Source organism: Typopeltis vanoorti, chromosome 16, assembly GCF_054136105.1.
Source record: "Typopeltis vanoorti isolate ZY-2024b chromosome 16, IOZ_Tvanoo_1.0, whole genome shotgun sequence".
Taxonomy (NCBI): domain Eukaryota; kingdom Metazoa; phylum Arthropoda; class Arachnida; order Uropygi; family Thelyphonidae; genus Typopeltis; species Typopeltis vanoorti.
In genome coordinates this window covers 81361715-81382560 of record NC_143564.1, presented here as the reverse complement: position 1 = coordinate 81382560, position 20846 = coordinate 81361715, and the positions used below count along the sequence as shown (strand labels likewise).

At 35.2% G+C, this 20846-nt stretch overlaps 1 protein-coding gene across 2 annotated transcripts in view; it reads right to left on the bottom strand.

Annotated features, from left to right (window-relative positions):
* Crag (DENN domain-containing protein Crag) overlaps positions 1 to 20846 on the bottom strand; it is a 718705-nt gene that overhangs the window by 326393 nt on the left and 371466 nt on the right. The gene's annotated exons all lie outside the window — the stretch shown is intronic.

Here is a 20846-nt window from a genome sequence, read left to right as displayed (position 1 = left end):
AGCTCAACTAACTTGGGAACTGATCGAAAAAAGGCTTAGTAAAAGATCTAGTCGTTGGCAACTAGAATAGAAATCATGCCACTTTCTCTTCAGGCAGTCTGGAGCCATGGATGGCACACCACTTACACTGAGATATAAACTATGGAATAAGTTTGATTTAAACTATTAGTTTAAGCAAATATTTGATACTGTACTTCATCACTTAAGCCAAATAATATCTATTGCTTAACCTTCACATTTTACTCACAGAGTAATGAGAACAACACATATGCAAATCAGATTAACTGTATTACATTTAGCAGGAAATGCTAGCATTTCTTCATATTACATTGTTTATACTGGCATCTTCAGAAGTACATATCTTTATGTGAATCCCACCTGAAGTGTAGAAACCTATTATACATTCATCAGGATTGTGGGCAGACTAAGGATAATCATCATCATCAAATTCCTGGCATGTGCCCTCAAGAGGTGTACAGAATATGATAGTACTACATGAAAAATTTACATTATTACTAACTGCCTATCTACAATTTTCCTCCAAATCAGCCTGTTACTTGTCAAGACTCCAACATTATCAGATTTTATATTTCTATCATCTAAGGCACTTTGTACCGTATCAATCCACCTATATCTTGGTCTTCCTCTGGATCGTTTTCCTGCCAACCTGGCAGAGAATACTTGTTTTGCTAATCCTTCCTTGCCCATTCTATTTAAGTGACCATACCACCTGAGATTGGCTCTGCTTGATATTGTTCACAATATCAAGTTCAGAACTTGACATTGCGAACTTGACAATGTCAAGTTCTTTCCTAATATCCTAGTTTTTAATACGATATTGCCATTGATGCCATCTGTTCACACCTCTAATCTTTCTCAGGACTCTCATATCTGTGGTCTCTAGTCTTTGGTAAAGTGTTTTACTTCTGACCCAGCTCTCAGATCCATAAGTTAAAATTGGTTTGAACACTGTCTTGTATACAGCTAATTTAGTGTTCCGACTAATTTCTCTCTTATTCCATATGAATTTATTTAATTGACTTCCCTATACCAGCTTTGCTGATTCTGTTGTCTATTTCCATATTTAATTTACCATCTTCACTAAAAATCGTGCCTAAGTAGCTGAAATGTTTCACTTGTTCCACGGGTTCTCCATTCACAACACAGTTGACATTTTCATTGTCTTTGTCTTTTTATTGCTGACCTTCATACTATATCTATTACAATAGTTATTCAATTTAGTCAGGGAATCTTGCAGACTTGTAGCGGATTTATTTAGAAGTACAACATCGTCCGCATAAAGCAAAGAGCTGACATTAACATCTCCAATTTTGATATCATTTTAATACCACTTTCCTTCATAATGTGATCCATATGGATAATGAATAACAGGGGGGATAATGTACATCCTTGTCTCACACCAGATTTAACATTAAACCATCTTCCTGTACTTCCTTCAGTTAGAATTGAACAATCAGTAATGTATACTGATTACTCTCGCTGACATATTGGTATTCTGCTTATAAGTGGGAGCAAGAATCTCCATAGTTCAGTTATCAGGCAAGTTAGCCTGTCTTGTACAGAGATAGGGGGGAGGTTTCTTTTCCCCTCTAAATAGGCAAACCAGTGCCATGAACACACAGTTCTGCAGACATAAAATACTTACCCCCCAGAAGGATATAGAAGAGGAATGGCAAGCTGGCTGCAATAAATTGCCTAAAGCCCCTAACCAGGAGACTCAACTGCCTTGGATGAGAAATAAAAATATTAAAAAACAGGAGCCTACAGTCTGGTTTAGTTTCATAGTTATGATTTCAACCTCCTGTCTGTTAGTCTATTAGATTATTCACAAACTATAATATCAACTGACTAGTAGTGGATGCACACTACTGTACTGCTGACAACATTCGAGAAACTTAAGGCAAAGATTCTTTTTTGAGATGACTGACATCAAAGAATGTGATTCATGTACTGAGAGGAAACCATAACACTTCCATATGAGACCATCAAAATCTTCAACACGAATCAATGCAACAGATACTGATATTTAAACATACAGATACTTTTTGTGGGATGTTGCATGACTTCTTAGGATTTTTTTTTTAAACCTTCTACAATACTAATATTTGGTTCTCATTTTCAGTTGATATGCTTTGGAGATGGTGGTCCAACAATCTTGATTTTGCTATCTTACAGATATTTTACATATTTTAGAGTCCCCCTGACAAACTACAACTATGCAACCAGTATATTATGACTTAATTACGTGTTTCTCTGGCTATATCTTATGCAAGATGATAAAACCTCAGTTTCTGAGACGAAAACCCTCAGCATTACCGCAACTTCAGATGAAAAATGCCACTAAGAAGGTTCTTTGCATCTTAGCCTAGATTTAAATACATGTCTTACTAACCAAAGGGCATTCCTGGTACTAGCTGAGCTATGGCAGCTTTTCAAATAGCAACTTGAAGTTATAAGCAGATTGCAAGTGCACAAAATTTTGCAGACTGCTAAGTGCTCTAGCAAAAGGATGCCTGCATTATATCAACTTCTTAAATTAGGTTTCAGGATTTCAAAATGTTAATTTTTTTTATAGACATACTCTTAACATATGAATATATGGTATGATAGAAAAATAGATTCATAAATGCTTTCAACAGTGAGCTCAATGTAATGTGCTTATGCATCAGAAGTGCTGAAGGAAGAGCAGCAAAACACGAGATCAAATTAGAGACTGCAAATAGCAATCAAAAAAGGAAATTCGAAAGGAAACAAAGGATTATGACTTCAAATGAAAAGAAGACAATAATGTTAAGAAATTTACTCTTGACATTTACAATAAATTTAGTGACATTTCAACTAATTCTGAACTATTAAATCAATCTTAAGAATGATTACTGAAGTCTTTCAGCACATTTCTACCATTTCACTTAATCAGTGACATGCTAATAACGTCTGAGTGACTGAAATGTTATTCAGAAAATTATTTTCGCCCAGATGGACTTTCGTTACCAATGTTACTTTTTCGTTACTTTCGTTGTCAATGAAGTTGGAAATTCCATCTGGAAATTCCAACTTCATTGACAATAAATAACTTAATGGATATAGCCCTCTCAAAATGTATAGCATTTTGAAAAAATTGAAAACAATTAAAACTATATAGAATCTCTATTTGAAAACCTCTCCTAACAAGAACATTATGGTGTAAATAAAGAAGGCTGAAGTTTAAGCAGCATGGGACTAAATTTTGCCTAACCTCCTTTCGAAAAAATTCAGCAGATATTGTGCAGCATTAGAAATCTAATACTTAAAGAGGTCAAAAGTATTTAAGTTTCTTTCTTTCTTTTTTTTCTTTTTTTTTTAAACCTGAATTTCTCTTATTTTAGAAATCAGAAGTGCTGAAGGAAGAGCAGCAAAACACGAGATCAAATTAGAGACTGCAAATAGCAATCAAAAAAGGAAATTCGAAAGGAAACAAAGGATTATGACTTCAAATGAAAAGAAGACAATAATGTTAAGAAATTTACTCTTGACATTTACAATAAATTTAGTGGCATTTCAGGGATACACAGGGATACGCAGGGATACATTGACTGCTGAGATACAAGAAAATTGTATTTTGCATATGACAGGATATCTCAAAGACATTTGACAAGACACTACATGACAAGCAACTGCTGAAACTGAGAAGCTCAGAGATGGTAATTATTTGATAGGTTTGTTACATGGATGACTGGGTGAGAAGCTGGCAATTTGTTGTGTATGGGATGTGATGTTTCCAAAGATGAGTGAAAAGGAAATGAGACACCATGGTCCAAAGAAGGAAAACTCTTCAACCTGTATATCAGACCAGTGAATTTATTTTCATGTAAGGCATCCTTAAGGTTTCCTATGTCAACTAGATTACAACCCAAGCATTTCTAACTAAAGGATAAATTCACTGTCCTGATAATTGCAACTGCACTACAGAGGCACTATATTTCAATTCTATGAAACAAAATGCCTGGAAATTTATTTCTAAATAAGATATTGCAACCACGATTAGGGTCATTTTAAAAGCACCTGTTATTTTCTGGATTGCTTGTGACTTAGGAATTTAATTCTTTTATCAAAGAACCAACATGAGTGGAAACACCCCTAAGGTACAGTGGGAAATTAAAATCCGCATATTTATTATTTTTGTTAGAATGTTGTGATTCTGATTCATATAACAACTTATAAACAGCAACTGCACTGAATTGGTTATGTGGTAAAATTTTTGGCTACGATAACGGAAAGATTTTAATTTTTAGAGGTACCCGTGGCATAGTATAATTATTAAAAGAACATGTAAGACCACAGTAATAACTCATTATTAATAAGGTACAAATATTTCATACTAAAACTAATAGTACATCTTCAGTGTCAAACAAACAGTTATAGGAATGGAATACAAGTAACGAACATTCAGTGGATCACCTATTAAAATACAATTGTTTTTTTTTATTGATTACATGAAATAAAAGCCTCCCAGATCTTCGAGAGAGAGAGAGAGAGAGAGAGAGAGAGACAATAATTTCGATTTAAATTCGGTCAGTGTAAAATAGCTTCACAACTTTCTTTAAAAGGCGTTCATATTTGAACCTGCATCTATGGAGGAGAATAGCTTTATCCCACTGGATATTATGTGTAGTGTTAATACTGTGTTGTGCTAGACCAGACTTCTGAGGTTTGTTGTATTCAATATAATATTGATGTTCTTTAATTCTTTTTACCACAGAACACCAGTTTGTCCAAAATAAGAAACATTGCATTCACATGGTATTTGGTAAATACCAGCCAAAGATAGAGATGACAGTTTATCCTTTGTAGAAGGCAATAAAGAGGAAATTTGGTTGATAGGAACATATGTGGGAATCAATTGGTACTTTTTCAAAATTCTACCTATAGGTTCCGAGATTCCTGGAATGTAAGGGATTGGAACTCTGCGGACTGTTGAAGAAACCTTAGGTATTGGTATCAAATGCTGAAATCAAAGGGCTAACTTCTTTAAGGAGAGATAATAACATATCTATTTCTAAAAGGAAAAGCTATTATAATCATGAATAAGACTGACTATGAGACAAAAGTATTCAGCCTTTTAGAAGACACTTCTACCTACCAAGAGATCACGCATAATCCTACAAATTCACAAATTAAACAATTAAATAAATTACTTGATGAGGTTATCATTTGGAACCCAAATTACGTGGATAAATTACGCACCTACTTTGGAAGAACTCCCCGTCTATATGGACTCCCGAAAACCCATAAAGAAGGTTATCCAGTGCGACCTATTGTGAATTGCATTGATTCTCCCACCGGAATTGCAAAAGTCTTGTCATGTTCTTTAAGTGCTCTCACTGGACATTCCAGATCCTACATAAAAAAATTCAACAGATTTTCTTGAAAAAATCAAGGATATAAAAATCAAAGAGTCTGAGTTGCTAGTCAGGTTCGCCTCTTACCAATATTCCATTAGCCGACAGAGTCAAATTATTATGTGAAGATTACCCTCCAGATATCGCAAAGATTTTTGAATTTGTTATCCATTCAGGTTATTTCAGCTGGAAAAACAAAATCTACAAACAAGTTGAAGGTATTGCCATGGGTAGCCCTCTGCCTCCGCCTTTGGCAAACTACTTTTTGAAACAATTCGAAGACACTATGCTTTCATCCATTCATCCTCGACCATCTCTTTGGTATCTTTATGTCGATGATGTTTTTACTATTTGGTCACATACTGAAGATAAGCTTTCCACTTTTCTACAACAGATAAATAGCCTTCACCCACGTATTCAATTCATCATTGAAAAAGAAAATTCTGGTACTTTAACCATTTTTGGACATCCTGCTTACTCGAACTTCTTCTGGTACCTTATCTACAAGCATCTTTCGAAAGCCCACATTTACTGGCAGATACATTCATAAAAAGTCTGCTCACCACACATCTCAAAAATTTGGCATTCTTAAATCTCTAATTAATAGAGCACAAAGTTTGCTCTTCTCCAGTAATCTTACAACAAGAACTTTTCATCATTAAAAAGTTAATGGAATCGAATAATTACAACCCCAATCAAATCCAACAGATAATTGAATCTTATGTTTCAATACCTAAGGTTTCTTCAACAGTCTGCAGAGTTCCAATCCCTTACATTCCGGGAATCACAGAACCTATAGGTAGAATTTTGAAAAAGTACCAATTGATTCCTACGTATGTTCCTATCAACAAAATTTCCTCTTTATTGCCTTCTACAAAGGGTAAACTGTCATCTCTATCTTTGGCTGGCATTTACCAAATACCATGTGAATGCGATGGTTCTTATTTTGGACAAACTGGCCAGTCTGTGGAAAAAAAGAATTAAAGAACATTAATATTATATTGAATACAACAAACATCAGTCGTCTGGTCTAGCACAACACAGTATTAACATTACTTATAATATCCAGTGGGATAAAGCTATTCTCCTCCATAGATGCAGGTTCAAATATGGACGCCTTTCTAAAGAAAGTTGTGAAGCTATTTTACACCTACCGAATTTAAATCGAAATGATTCTCTCTCTCTCTCTCTCTTGAAGATCCTGGAGATTTTTATTTTATGTAATCAATAAAAACACCAATTATCTTAAATATTAATTAATTATTATTTTCTATCATTTCCTAGCACGCAGCAACAATTGTATTTTAATAGGTGATCCACCGAATATTTGTTACTTATATTCTATTCCTATAACTGTTTGTGTGACACTGAAGATGTAGTATTAGTTTTAGTATGAAATATTTGTACCTTATTAATTAATAAGTTATTACTGTGGTCTTACATGTTCTTTTAATAATGGAAAGATTTAGCAGACTAGTATCAAGTGTAATTAAATTTTCTTTCACTACCAGGAGAGAGAGAGTGTAAATATGCAATTCATAAATCTGATCTTTTGGTGTCAGAGTTGAAAAGTACGAAAATTATGAAGAATTTTTTCACTATTTCACCACATTTTCTACGTGATGAAAATACTACTTTCCATAAAACCATAATTTAAGATCATCCCAAGATACAGTTGATTCTCCATAAACAGATCAGGCAATGAGCAGAAAAGTGGAGAGTCCACTGCTGGGTTGTATTGTTGATATTATATTAAAGACTTGCCAATTTGACTTACATCTTGTAAAAACATTCTCAATGTGAATAAGATCTTTATTAACTGGAACAACTGGTAATTACAAATGTGAACAAAGATTACCCAAGGTTTTTCTGAAAGAGATTTTTCACTCAAAGATTCCGAACCAAATCATTTTTTTTTTTAAGATGAATTTGTACATCCAGTATGTTTTTAAGAGTAGCTAAATGTTTTGACAGTAAATAAGTAGATCAAATACCATCCAGAAGTGAGTAGGTTGATTACTCATATCTGACTATTGTGGATTTTTCACAGACATACACATGAAGTAAAAGAATGTATGTATAATCTTTTTTTTGTCTTAATATTCTTCTTGTCTAGTTCAGCATTATAACATCACAACTTATGATTTCATAAGTTGTGATTTCAACAAAAACTTCACAGGCCGCTACTGGATTAGTGATCACTATATTTCAACAAAGATGTGCATAAATTCATACATAGGGAAGACACGAGAAATGAAATTCTCCCTGTCTATGCCACTGTAGATAGAGAAATCTTCAGGGTTCAGGACATAACGCAAGTGTGGGGGGGTCTGAAATAGGAAGTGACTGCCATTTAGTTTTGAGCAGGATAAAAATGACTTTCATACTGAAAAGAAATATGTGTATAAAAGTAAAATAAAAATAAAAAATCAAAGCTGAGCAGCTTGCAGAGGTGAACTGTGGACTTAAGACAAATACTTGAAAAAGTCTCCAAAGGTTTTTTTTTCATATTCAAGAAAAAATGAGTCTGAAAACAAAAATCAAATATTTATTTGGGACTCAGTGGAAGACTCCAAAAAATCTCCAGTAACACACAAAGGTTTGCAAATGACTTAAAAAAAAGTTGTTTAATGGGGGGGGCATGAGGATTTTGCAAAAATTGTGAGGACAACACAGTGGATTATGACAATGATGGAGAACACTGACATACAGAAGTATAAATGTTATGATTCCATTGTACAAAGCTTTGATCAGGACGCATATGGATTATTGTGCAGAGATTTTGTTGCCTGTTTTTCAAAAAGGACCCTGAGTTGTTAGAGAGGTTCAAAGACAACTGACAGTCCGTTTCTGGTCTCTGGAATATGAGGACAGATTGAGAGAATGCACATTACACAGAGCCTAGTGGATAGCAGGAGTATGGGGCATGATCAAGAGATATAAGCTGGTAAGGGACAATTAGTAGATTAATGTTGACAAGATTTTTCACAGAATACCTGGAAATGAGGTGGAGAGAGAGAGGCCATCTCTGGAATCTGCATAAGGAGGGTGTGAGCAAGAGTGTGAGAAGATTTTTTGTATGGAGTGTGAAGAGACAGTGAATGCATTTAAATCAAGGATGATGGGCTGGGCATGTGAGAGTGGGATCTCATACGATGAATCAGCTGACTCCACGGAGATCTGATAATAATAACTACATTTACTAGCATGGAATTGACAGACATTTTCATATGCTCACAATTCCAGCCTATTCATATCATTCCTCAAGTGCTGCATGTCATTTGCATTCCTGATTACCCTGCCTATAATAAATTTAGTTTAATCCTTTATCCAAGTGTAAACAAACAAAGTTTGTGCCTGAAGTATCTTCAGGACTGAGGCAACTCATGGTAAAGGTGGACCAAGCTCTCATCACTACTTGCTTAGTATCTCCCATAATGCAAAGCAAATCTCCTTGCAGACATGTATAATGCTATGGATTAAGGGAAGGGCCACTACCCAGACTGGTTTCAAATATAACTTCTCCATTACTTCCACCTTAGTATCACCACCTCTGAGTCTAGCTCCCACTGACAAGACCTCAATAAAGGTTGAAACTGGTCTGGGTAGTGGCCCTTCTCTTAATGCATAGCATTATACATGTCTGCAAGGAGATTTGCTTTGCATTATGGGAGATACTAAGCAAGCAGTGATGATAGCTTGGTCCACTTTTACCATGAGTTGCCTCAGTCCTGAAGATACTTCAGGGGCAAACTTTGTTTGCTTACACTTGGATAAAGGATTAAACTAAATTTATTATAGTCTAACCAAGTGGGAAAAAACTTCCAACATCTTTCTCTAAATCCAGAGTGATTTAATAATAAGGTGAGACACCTTTTGGCAACTCGTACAGGTAAATATGACTTCTCCATTACTTCCACCTTAGTATCAACCACCTCTGGGTCTGGCTCCCACTGACGAGACCTCAATAAAGGTCGAAACCGGTCTGGATAGTGGCCCTTCCCTTAATGCATACTCTTATACATGTCTGCAAGGAGATGTGTTTTGGGCTATGGGAGATACTAAGCAAGTAGTGATGAGAGCTTGGTCCACCTTTACCACGAGTTGCCTCAATCCTGAAGATACTTCAGGTGCAAACTTTGTTTGCTTACACTTGGATAAAGGATTAAACTAAATTTATTATAGTCTAACCAAGTGGGAAAAAACTTCCAAGATTACCCTTACTATCTTTGCATCATCAGCAAATAATGTATATCATCTGTTAAATCATTCTCAATATCATTAATGTAAAAGACAATAACAATGGACCAATGACTGATCCCTGACCCCTGGTTCTACAAGATTTAAGTAATCTTAAATCTTGTAGAACCCCCCCCCCCCCCCCCGCCCCATATACCGCTATTTGATATCTGTCGCTCAGCCATTCTGTTATTCAAACATAATTTATAATACAATCCCATATCTTTCAACCTATGTAAGAGCTTTTTATGCTGAATTTCAAAATTTTCAGCAAAACCAAAAGTATCATAGTGTCTCCATTTCTCTCTTTAATTCAACAGTGACATAAAATGTAAGCAAGTAACTCAAACACGACCATCCCTTAGTCGTACCCTTTGTTTTTTATTGCAAGGTATAGATTCTCTGTCAACTGATTTTGTAAGTGATCTCTAACCAACTTTTCTAAAATTATTATCATTTTTATTATATGGGTATCTCCATGAAGTCTAGAGACTCATTGTTGAAGACCCACACTAACTTTTATACACACAAAACCTATCATACCGCTTCTAAAATTCATTCACTTCAGGGTAGGGCACTCACATCTATCCATACGCTTACACAACTTCCACGGGCAACCCCTAGTTCTCTATTTGTCATGTATTGAAAAATTTCCTTTGAGTCAATCTTAGAAACCCTTTAATATCTTAAAAGTTTCTATCATGTCTTCTATTTTTTGCCTATAAGTTAAACTTTGCAACCCACACACTTTCAACCTATCCTCAAAGGAAGCGTTCCACAGACCTGTCACCAGCTTGGTTACTCATTCTGAATCCTCTCCACCATTTTCTGATCCTCAAGAAACCTGGGCTATCAATGTGTGCACAGTAGTCAAGATGCAGCCGATTCATAGTCTTATAAAGAGGAATAATAACTCCCCTATCTCTACTTGTTAGCATGTTTTCAACACCGGAGTAATTCAACTTTTGAAATATGCCCTCTGAACTTCAACTCATTGTCCACATTGTCCTCAAGTCCCTAGCCTCATCAATTTTCTGCAATTCAGTACCATTAATGTGATATGTAACCTTTTAACCTGAAGTACATAACCTTTCAATTTGCAACATTAAATTAACAATCATTATCCTTTGCCCGCAATGCCATGTTAATTTATTTTCACGGTATTCATGACAAACACAAAATGATAAGAAAATAATTATTTATTATCTTATTTGCTGATATTTCATTGGTATTATATCCAACATCTTCAGAGCACAAAAAGTGTCACAGTATGCAAAACTACAAATATTTGGTAATAAGAAAATAATTGATATTTATTCACTTATTTGTTGATATTTCACTGTATTATATCCAGCATATGAATTGTTTTTGTGCTCTGAAGATGCAGGATATAATACTAGCAAATATTAGCAAATAAGTTAATAAATATCAATTATTTTCTTATCATTCTGTGCTGTTATCAATACTAGCAGAGAATGCTGTGCTGGTTAATTTAAAATAAATTAACATGTACCTGCGAACACATAAGCCTTTCCACACATCCACAATGCCAATTTATTTAAATCATCCGGCAGGATATATACATCACCTTTATCAACTACTGCCCTCCCCAGCTTTGCAGCATCAGCAACCAGCTAAATATTCCCACTTAAATTTTTCCCTATATCACTGATATACAAATTAAATAGTAGCCTCAATACAGAATCCTGAAGTACTCCACTGGTCACCCTCATTCTCCTAGATTCTACTCCACTATATACTGCTCACTGGTGTTATTCTGTCTGCCATCCCTATTCATGCTACTAGCTTCATGTCCATTACCGTTTGGTCTAACTTTTGTAATAGTTTTCCCTTGTGGTCAAATGTCTTCTGTCAAAGGGCTAAAAGGTATTCTGTCAAATGCCTTTGCAAACTCCAGCAGATCATGGTGTAGCTATTTCTCTTACCTAACTTTTGCTATCACTATTATAAAAGGTGAGTAAATTACTAAGGACCTCCATTTTATAAAGCCATGCTTCACCTTTAACCAACATTTCCAATGCTTTAACCACCACTTGTGAGATATTAAGTGATTTGTAATTTGCTACTTCTGTCTTGGAGTTACCTTTACGTAATAGAACTCTTACCCTCTCCATTCTCACAAAATATCAATGTCAATACAACAGTGGAACTGGATGGCATGTCAGTCCATGTACTAAGTGAATATGAAAGAGAATTGGCATTGCCTCTTAACTTCATCAGAAGCAATGCCAATTCTCTTGCACATTCACCTAGTACAGAGCTTCCCAAACTGTGGGCCGCGGCCCCTTGGGGGCCTAAGGTTTTGTTGAGGGAAACTGTGAAATAATGAAAACAAATTAAAAATCTTTTAAGACTAAGTAGATTTTTTTTATCTTAAAAGAAATGTATTTAATTTTTATTATTTTTTTTTGTTATTTTTTATATTTTAATGGAAAAAATCACACATTGGTGCGGGTTCACAAATTTTGCTTCCTGTGTATTTCGGCACATAATGAATATTAGTAAATATATGCTTATTCATATAAGTTTCATTTCAAAGTAGAAATCTAAGAATAAAATTACAGTTTCAAATATTTCACCTGATATTGGTGTAGCAGTATTGAAACACATCCATCACATTAAATTGTTATTAAACTTCTTTTATGTTTTTAATTCTTTCTTTATTACTAATCATTTTACGCTTCATGTGCTTGTACTGCAAATGTACAATAACAATATCTCTATCTATATAAAAATATGAGATAATGTGCCATGTCAAATGTGTATGTAAGATGCTAAAAATGTAATATTTGCATTTGATTTTTGCAATATTTGCTGTGTATGTTTTGTATTGAATATAAATATAATAAATATTATAATAATATGCCTATATTACAATTTTTTTTTGAGGGGTGTGAAATAATTTAATTTTTCCAAAGGGGGCCCTGACATCCAGAAGTGTGGGAAGCACTGACCTAGTACATAGACTGACATGCCAATCAGTCCCACTGCTGCATTCAGATTGATATTTTAATATGCAGAGCTCCTCCTGTTCAATTGACACTTATGTCAATTTTGACATGAGTATCACATTAGCAACTACAAAATATCCACATGGATGATACACCTTGGCAAAGTAATCACTCAGCAACTCAACTATTTATTTTGCCTCTGTTACCTTCCAACCATCAGCGATTAAATTCATTATTTCCTGTTATTTGCTACATAACAAAAAAAACTTTGTCCTGCTTAGCTAAACTTTCACCACCACTCCAGAGATACTGATCTTCTCTGTGCTGCACCTGAAATTAAATAATGTGGTCAAGGAAACAAGTTCAGAAGAACACACCTTTAGTATATATGCATATCCCATCAGCTCTAGCACCTCCTCCTCATCTGAGTTTCTTCATCCAGTGATATCGATGTTGCATATATCATAGTGACAGCCTGTATCAAAATAGGCACTCTTCTCTGCTTCTGTTCACCCATGTACAATCTACATTCAGTAGTGATATTCTTTCACATTATTTCTTTCTTTCTTTCTTTTACTTGCAACAGAACTACAGAATTTTGGGTTGTTTTTAGATTGCAGATCCAATTTCTTTTCATAATCAGACTTAGTTTTCCATATAACATTTATAACTCTTCTAGTCTGCTCCTAATAATGTTCATGACTGATATCATCCTTATGAGCATAGCATTTCTTCCCCATCACCTTTTTTTTTTTTTAAGAATCTTTTGCTTAATAAGATTACACATGCATCTCTCTTCTACCTATTCATTCTTCAAACTCTAGGGACACATTCTGATATTGCATGTGTATACTGCAAATTTACCATATCATTTAAGTATTTTCTAAATGCTTCCCATGCACTGACACATCTAGCAACTGATGCCAAGGTCAGAACCTAGCATCCTCCACAGCTGGTCATAATTTCCTGCTTTGTAGATCAAGATGTAACCTTTTCTAAATGGGGCAATTATAAACTTAGCCCCTTCCTAAGTCAGCACAACATAATCAGTGTCACCAGCCAGAGCAAGAACAGTTACATCTTTAACTGAGACCCTATAATCAGATCTGATACTCTTTGAACTTGAATTCCTTCTGTTGCATGCTGAATGAGGAGGTTATCTTGCAGTGGCTCAATATTTTGGTTTCATTTCTTCTCATGAGATTTCACCACTACTCAATCAATGTTTTGATAAATTACCCATAATGATTACCCATTTTGCACTCATGTTTATTTGGTAATGCATTTCATCATCACTAGCAAATGATCCAGCAGGTTTGTAACAACAACCCACCATGTATTTGATTTTATTCAACTCTACCTCACACTAGATGGTTTCAAACTCATTGCCACATGAAAATTTTTTTACTACTACTGCAGTCATAGTTTGCTATCCTGACTAGACATAAATCATCTGATATCATTAACAGTAAGCCTCCTCTACTATCTATCTTGTGCAGAAACCTGCACATTCTTCCTCAATTTACCATATCTTTTACACTCAATACCAGTTAGTATATCTACCTCTGATAGCCAGGGCCCACTAATGACTACAATTCAAGGCCCCATGTTTTCACCAAGGCAACAAACTCTACCCTTTTGTTACTGCATACTCCAGGCATTTGTGTACAGACACAAGTTAACTGCATGCTGTTTTTTGTATCCAGTGGGACAACATGCAGATTTCTATTTTTATCTCTATTCTCTCTCTCTCTCCATAAACGTTCCTGTACAGGAACCTTGAAAACCTTGTTGAAGCATGTTGCTCCAACAAGGTTTTCCCACAGATATGCTGGTTCTCTCATGCATTCTGGCTCCTTCACTTCTAAAAAGTTTTACCAGAAAGCTGAGTCCTATATATTGTTCTTATTCTCCTATCTTCACGAACCACTACATGGAATGAGCTGAACAGCTACTGCTCAAGGACATCCATTGTAGACCACCCTTATGGTACAGAAATGTGGACAATATTTTTACAGTATGGCTGGGTTCCATTCTGAAGCTCAAGCTTTCATCAAATCTGTTCAACTCTGTTCATCCTCAAATATAATTTGCTCCTGAACTATAAGAGGCTTGCTGTATTTTTTTTTTACCTCTTTATTCTTCAGCAGCTAGATAGAAACCTTCAGTTATATGTTGCTAAAGAATAAGGAGGCCTAAATCTGAACAAATCTTCAGATTTCTGTTCAGAAATCTGCTGAATCTTCATTTTGCAACTTATGCTTATTTTATCTGAATTTTATACTAATTTCTTTGATACTTGGGCAAAAGATCTATGAAATCAGAAATCTCTCAAGCAACTCCTCCATTCGTGTGTAGAGGCTTAAGTGCTGTGAGGACATCATGTTGGAGGCTTAATGGATTTTTTACAACACTCAAAAAGAATTAAAATAGAATTTAATACTTCCTATATTTCGACAATTAATGTAACATGCACACAAATGTTAAAACAATACTAAGCCCAACCACGTGGGTGACACTAAAGTCCTATCTAGGTGGAGTGCCCTCTAAGGGTGGTAGTAGGCGGCCTGGAACGTAAGGTGGGACCTCTGGTGATGAGTGTTTCCCAAATCTTCGGAAGCTTAATGCAACCATATTTATTAAGATTTGGTTGGTTCCTGAGAGCTGCTGCTGCTTCTAAGAAAGTCTCTCTTTCTTGAATTTGCTGTGGTGAAGCATGGTGGTTTTCTTCCATGATACCCTGTGGGTGGTGTCCAAAACATGGTCAGCTAAGCCTGAATGGCCATAGTTGTGTTTACACTTTGGACACCACCCACAGGGTATCATGGAAGAAAACCACCATGCTCCACCACAGTAAATTCAAGAAAGAGACTTTTCTTAGAAGCAGCAGCAGCAGCTCTCAGGAACCAACCAAATCTTAATAAATACGGTTGCATTAAGCTTCCAAAGATTTGGGAAACACTCATCACCAGAGGTCCCACCTTACATTCCAGGCCACCTACTACCACCCTTAGAGGGTGCTCCACCTAGATAGGACTTTAGTGTCACCCACGTGGTTGGGCTTAGTATTGTTTTAACATTTGTGTGCATGTTACATTAATTGTTTTTGTAATCCCCGTAGATGTCCTAGTGACTAGGACAAAATATAGGAAGTATTAAATTCTATTTTAATTCTTTCTGAGTGTTGTAAAAAATCCATTAAGCCTCCAACATGAACAAATTCTCCATTGTTTATTACAGTGTTTAAAAGTGGGTGTTCATAAAAAATTTGAAAATCTTGAAAAAGTGGAGGAAAACTGTTCTAACTGGGAGATTTGACTACAGTTAATTCTTCTTCTTCTTCAGCTGGTCCCATATGGGGTCGCTGTTTCTGATGAGTCTTCTCCACTGGTTTGTATTGTAGAATGCATCTTTGTTCAGGTTATTCTCCTTCAGATTCTTCTACATTATCTTTCCACCTCTTATTTGGTCTTCCTCTTCTTATTTCCATCATCATGATACTTCATCCATCATATTTTTCATTTCAACTCATTACATGTCCATATCATCATAATCATGCCTCTTGTATTTTATTGTAATTGCAGTCACTTTTACAGCACCTTTGATGTGTTCATTCTTCACCTGGTCTTTCCTTGTTACTCCACACAGTCATTGAAGCATCCTCATTTCTGTAGTACTAATCTTGCTTTCATTGGACTTCTTCATAGGTAGTGTCTCCAAATCCATATAACATTGTAGGTCTCACTACTGTGCTTTATATTTTTCCTTTCAATTTCACTGGACCTTTTCTATCACACAAATTTCTTGACATTTCTTTCCAATTCTCCCATCCTGCCTGAATTCTGTTATTGACTTCCCTTTCCACTTCACTTTTACTATCCACTACCAAAACCCAGATATTTGAATTTATCTTTCTTGATGACCTTTCCATTCAACACCACATATTTCTCAATGTCAACATTTTGACCACACACCACATATTCAGTTTTTCTTCTGCTAACTCTTAGTCCTCTTTCTTCTAATACTCTGTTCCATCTTATTAGCTTTTGTTCCACTTCCTCTCGTTTCACATACAGCACAATATCATGTGTATATGTGTTCTCTCTCTCCATCTCTGACTTGCTCTGTCAAAGTATCTATTACTAAATTAAACAAAAAAGGACTGAGTGCTAATCCCTAATGTAAATCAACTGTTACCTCAAAACTGTTATTCCCAAACAGCTCCAAACTGTTGCTTGCACATTTCTGTACATTTCCTGCATCAATCTAACATATTTTTCTGGTACTTTATTTTATTTTAAACTCCTCCATATCTCTTTTCTGGGTACTGTGTCATATGCCTTCTCTAGATCTATAAAAACGACATGTAGCAGCCTTTGTCCTTCCATGTATTTTTTGATCATCTGCCTCAGAATAAACTGCATCTATAGTCCCTCTTTGAGGCATAAAACCAAAGTGTTCTTTTCCAATATTAACTTCTTCTCTCAACCTTCCATCTATGATTCTTTCAAATAACTTCATCATATGAGACATAAGTTTGATTCCTCTATAATTACTACAGTCCTGTATATCTCCCTTTCCCTTATATATGGGTACTACCACATTCTGTCTCATTCCTCAAGAATTACCTCTTGACTATAGATCTCCTTCAACAGATTCCATATGAATTCAATGCCTTCATCTCCTAACACTTTCCAGACCTCCACTAGTATTTCATCTGGTCCAACTGCCTTTCCATTCTTCATTTTGGCCATTTTTCTCACCACTTCCCCTCTGTCAATTTCCCTAGTCATTCCTTCATTTGGTAGTACCTCTTCCTCAGACAGCTCCCCTTTTCCTCATTCAACTTCTCAAAATATTCCTTCCACCTGATCTGAATACCTTCTAATTTTCTTATTTTAATTCCATCTGCTCTCTTAATCTGCTTCACTTTAGAGATATCTTTCATTGCTTTACTCCGATATTTAGCCAATCTGTAAACCTCCTTCGGTCATTTCTAATTCATTATACAAATTTTTATATGCCTTTGCATTTGCTTGTGTCACTGCTTTTCTTGTTTCTTCCTTCTTTTATCCATAGAGTTTGCAATTTTCATACCTCTGAGAGGCATCCCATACTTTTTTACTGTTTTCTTCCTTTGTATCACTGCTTGTACATTTCTTCACTAGCACTAGCAGCTTTCCTTGTTTTCTCTTATCTTTCCTGATGTTTCTCCCAGTATCTGCTTGGCACATTTTCTGATTGTGTCTGCACTGTGTTGCCACCATTGCTGGACATCACTGAAATCTCTTTTTATCTCCTTAAGTATCATCTACATGGAGAAGACTGGAGTAAATATGTTAAGTCATTAGAGCAGGATATCACTGGACCACAAAGAATAGGTTTTAAAATTTTCAGGCAACTACAAACAGCAGAAAATGACCAATTAAGAAATAATCTTATTTCCAAACAGGAATGGATAGAACACTATAAAATATTGTAGAATGAAAAACAAGAAATAGCAAACAATGACAAAACTCACGAAATTGAAGATATCAATATACAGGAAAGTACAGAAGAAATAGTAATGGAAGAATTAGAAAAAGAATTTAAAAACTCAAGAAATAGAAAAAGCCTGGGCATGGATGGAATATGAGGTGAGCTCTTTAAATATGCAGACAATAGCTTAAAAGAAAACCTATTTAAATTCTTCAATAATAATAATAATTATTATATGGGCATCTCCATGGAGTCCGAAGACTCATCACAGGACACCCAATCTATCATACCTCTCCTTGAACCCATTAACTAACTCTGGTAACCCATTCCACTGATTCACAACTCCCAAGCAAAAAATCTAGTCCTCACACCCTTACTGACCACACCTTTATTCAACTTCCAAGGATGATCCCTTGTTCTGGTCCTGCTAGACAGATGCTGAAACATTTCCCCTGCATCTGTCCTATATCCCATAAAATCCTAGCAACTTAAATGTTTTTATCATATCCCCTCTTTTTCTCCAATCAACCAACTTCTGCAATCCACACACCTTCAATCTATCCTCATAGGGCACATTCCACAGGCCACACACATCTGAATTTTCTTCACCGCTTCCATATCCCCCAAGAAAGCCAGGAGAGCAGACTTCAGCACAGTAATCCAGATGTGGGCATACCAAGGCCTTATAAAGAGGAATAACAACTTCCTCATCTCTACTTGTTAATGTTCTTCAATAGCCAAATAATCCTATGGGCTACCTCAGCAATACATCCTCTAAACTTTAACTCTCTAGCTTTATCTATTTCCTGGAGTACAGTGCCATCAATGTGATAAACAGCTTGTAATCTATTTATCCCAAAGTGCATAACTTTACATTTTTTGACATCCTTTTGTCCATACTAACAGCCTATTTAAATCGTCCTGCAAGCTCTCCACATCATCTTGATTATGTGGAGAGCTTGCAGGACGAAATTACTCTATCTAATTTCACATCATCAGCAAACAAATGAAAATTTCCTTTCAGGTTATTTCCTGTATCATTTATGTATAAATTAAACAGCAATGGTCAAGCACTGAACTTTGTGGCACACCATTAGTCACCTGCTTTTGCCTTGATTAAAGGAACTTTTATTACATGATTTTTATTTTATTTATTTTTTTTATGTCTCAAAGGTCACAGTGCACCAGGACACAGGTCACATGGTACATATGGTAACTGGTTACTAGGACAATCACAAACCTCCATGCCCTTGGCAGGAGGTTTGTGATTGTCTTGTCTCTTGGCTGGAGAGTGGATATGCTAAACACTCGGCCAACCAAGCCAGCTATAATATCTGGACATATCAAAAGATCCCAAAAGAATGGGAAACTGGAGTAGTAATAAATATTTACAAAAAAGGTCCCAAGGACAAATCTGGAAATTACAGAGGCATTACTCTCTTAATAACACCATCTAAGCTATATGCAAAAATCTTAAAGAACAGACTAATTAAATAAGCAGAAAATTATTTAGAAGAAGAACAGTGTGGTTTTAGAAGCAGGAGAGAATGCACCGATGCCTCTTTCACAATGCAATAGATCATAGAAAAAATAAAAGAATTTAACCTGTCCACTTTTATTTTATTTATTGACTATGAAAAGGCCTATGATAACTTGAACAGAAATCTACTCTGGAAGATATTACAAGATGATAAAATACCACCTCAATTAATTAAAGCAATAAAACGTCTACACAGAGAAACAAAAATTTGCATCAAATTTGCAGATGGAACATTATTAGAACCTATAACTATAAATAAAGGAGTAAGGCAAGGCTGTGGCTTATCCTCAATCCTATTCAACATTTATATAAGCAGAATCCTAAAAGAATGGAAAACAACTGTCAAAGATGGAATGAAACTAACAAATAATATACAGCTAAATACAATACTTTATGCAGATGATCAAGTACTAATTTCAAATTCAGAAGATAAATTCCAAATTGCAACTAACCATTTAAATGAAATAGCAAAAAAAAAAATATTAAATAAAAAATCTCTGAAACAAAAACAAAAGCTATGACAATGTGTGGAGACACCATTCAAAAAGTCAAAATTATTCTTAATAAAATAATAGAACAAGTTACAAAATCCATAGATTAAGAAATATAATCTCTCAATACAATACTGATTATTCATAATTGGAAGCAAGACCACAAATTTATAATAGAATGAATGGCATAATAAAAGAAATTTTGGAAAACAAATGACTAAAGAAAACTCAATTAAGATTACATAATATGACCTCTAAAACATCTCTCAAATTTGGAAGTGAAACTTGGATTCTAAAACAAAGAATCAGACAAAGAATGGAATCAGCACAGATGAAGTTTCTAAGACCTCTCCTGGACTCACTAGATTAGATAAAAAGAAAAACAGAGAAATAAGAGAATGATTAGATACAAAAAACATTATACAAGAAATAGAAGAAGATCAGCAAAATTGGCTACACCACACAGAAAGGATGAATAACAATAGGATTCCTAAACCATCACTAGAATATAAACCTACAGGAAGAAGAGACCATGGACATCCAAGATTAAGATGGAAAGATCAACTTCACCTCAGAGCAGGAACATGACAGAAAAGGCTTATACTTAAATTGCTCAGACAATGATGAAGTACCATCTCTTTAAATCTATTCTTCACTACTTCCTCCTTCAGTGAAGGAGGACGTAGTGTGCACTCCTTGTGTTCTTGTTATTTTCACTCTTTTGAGA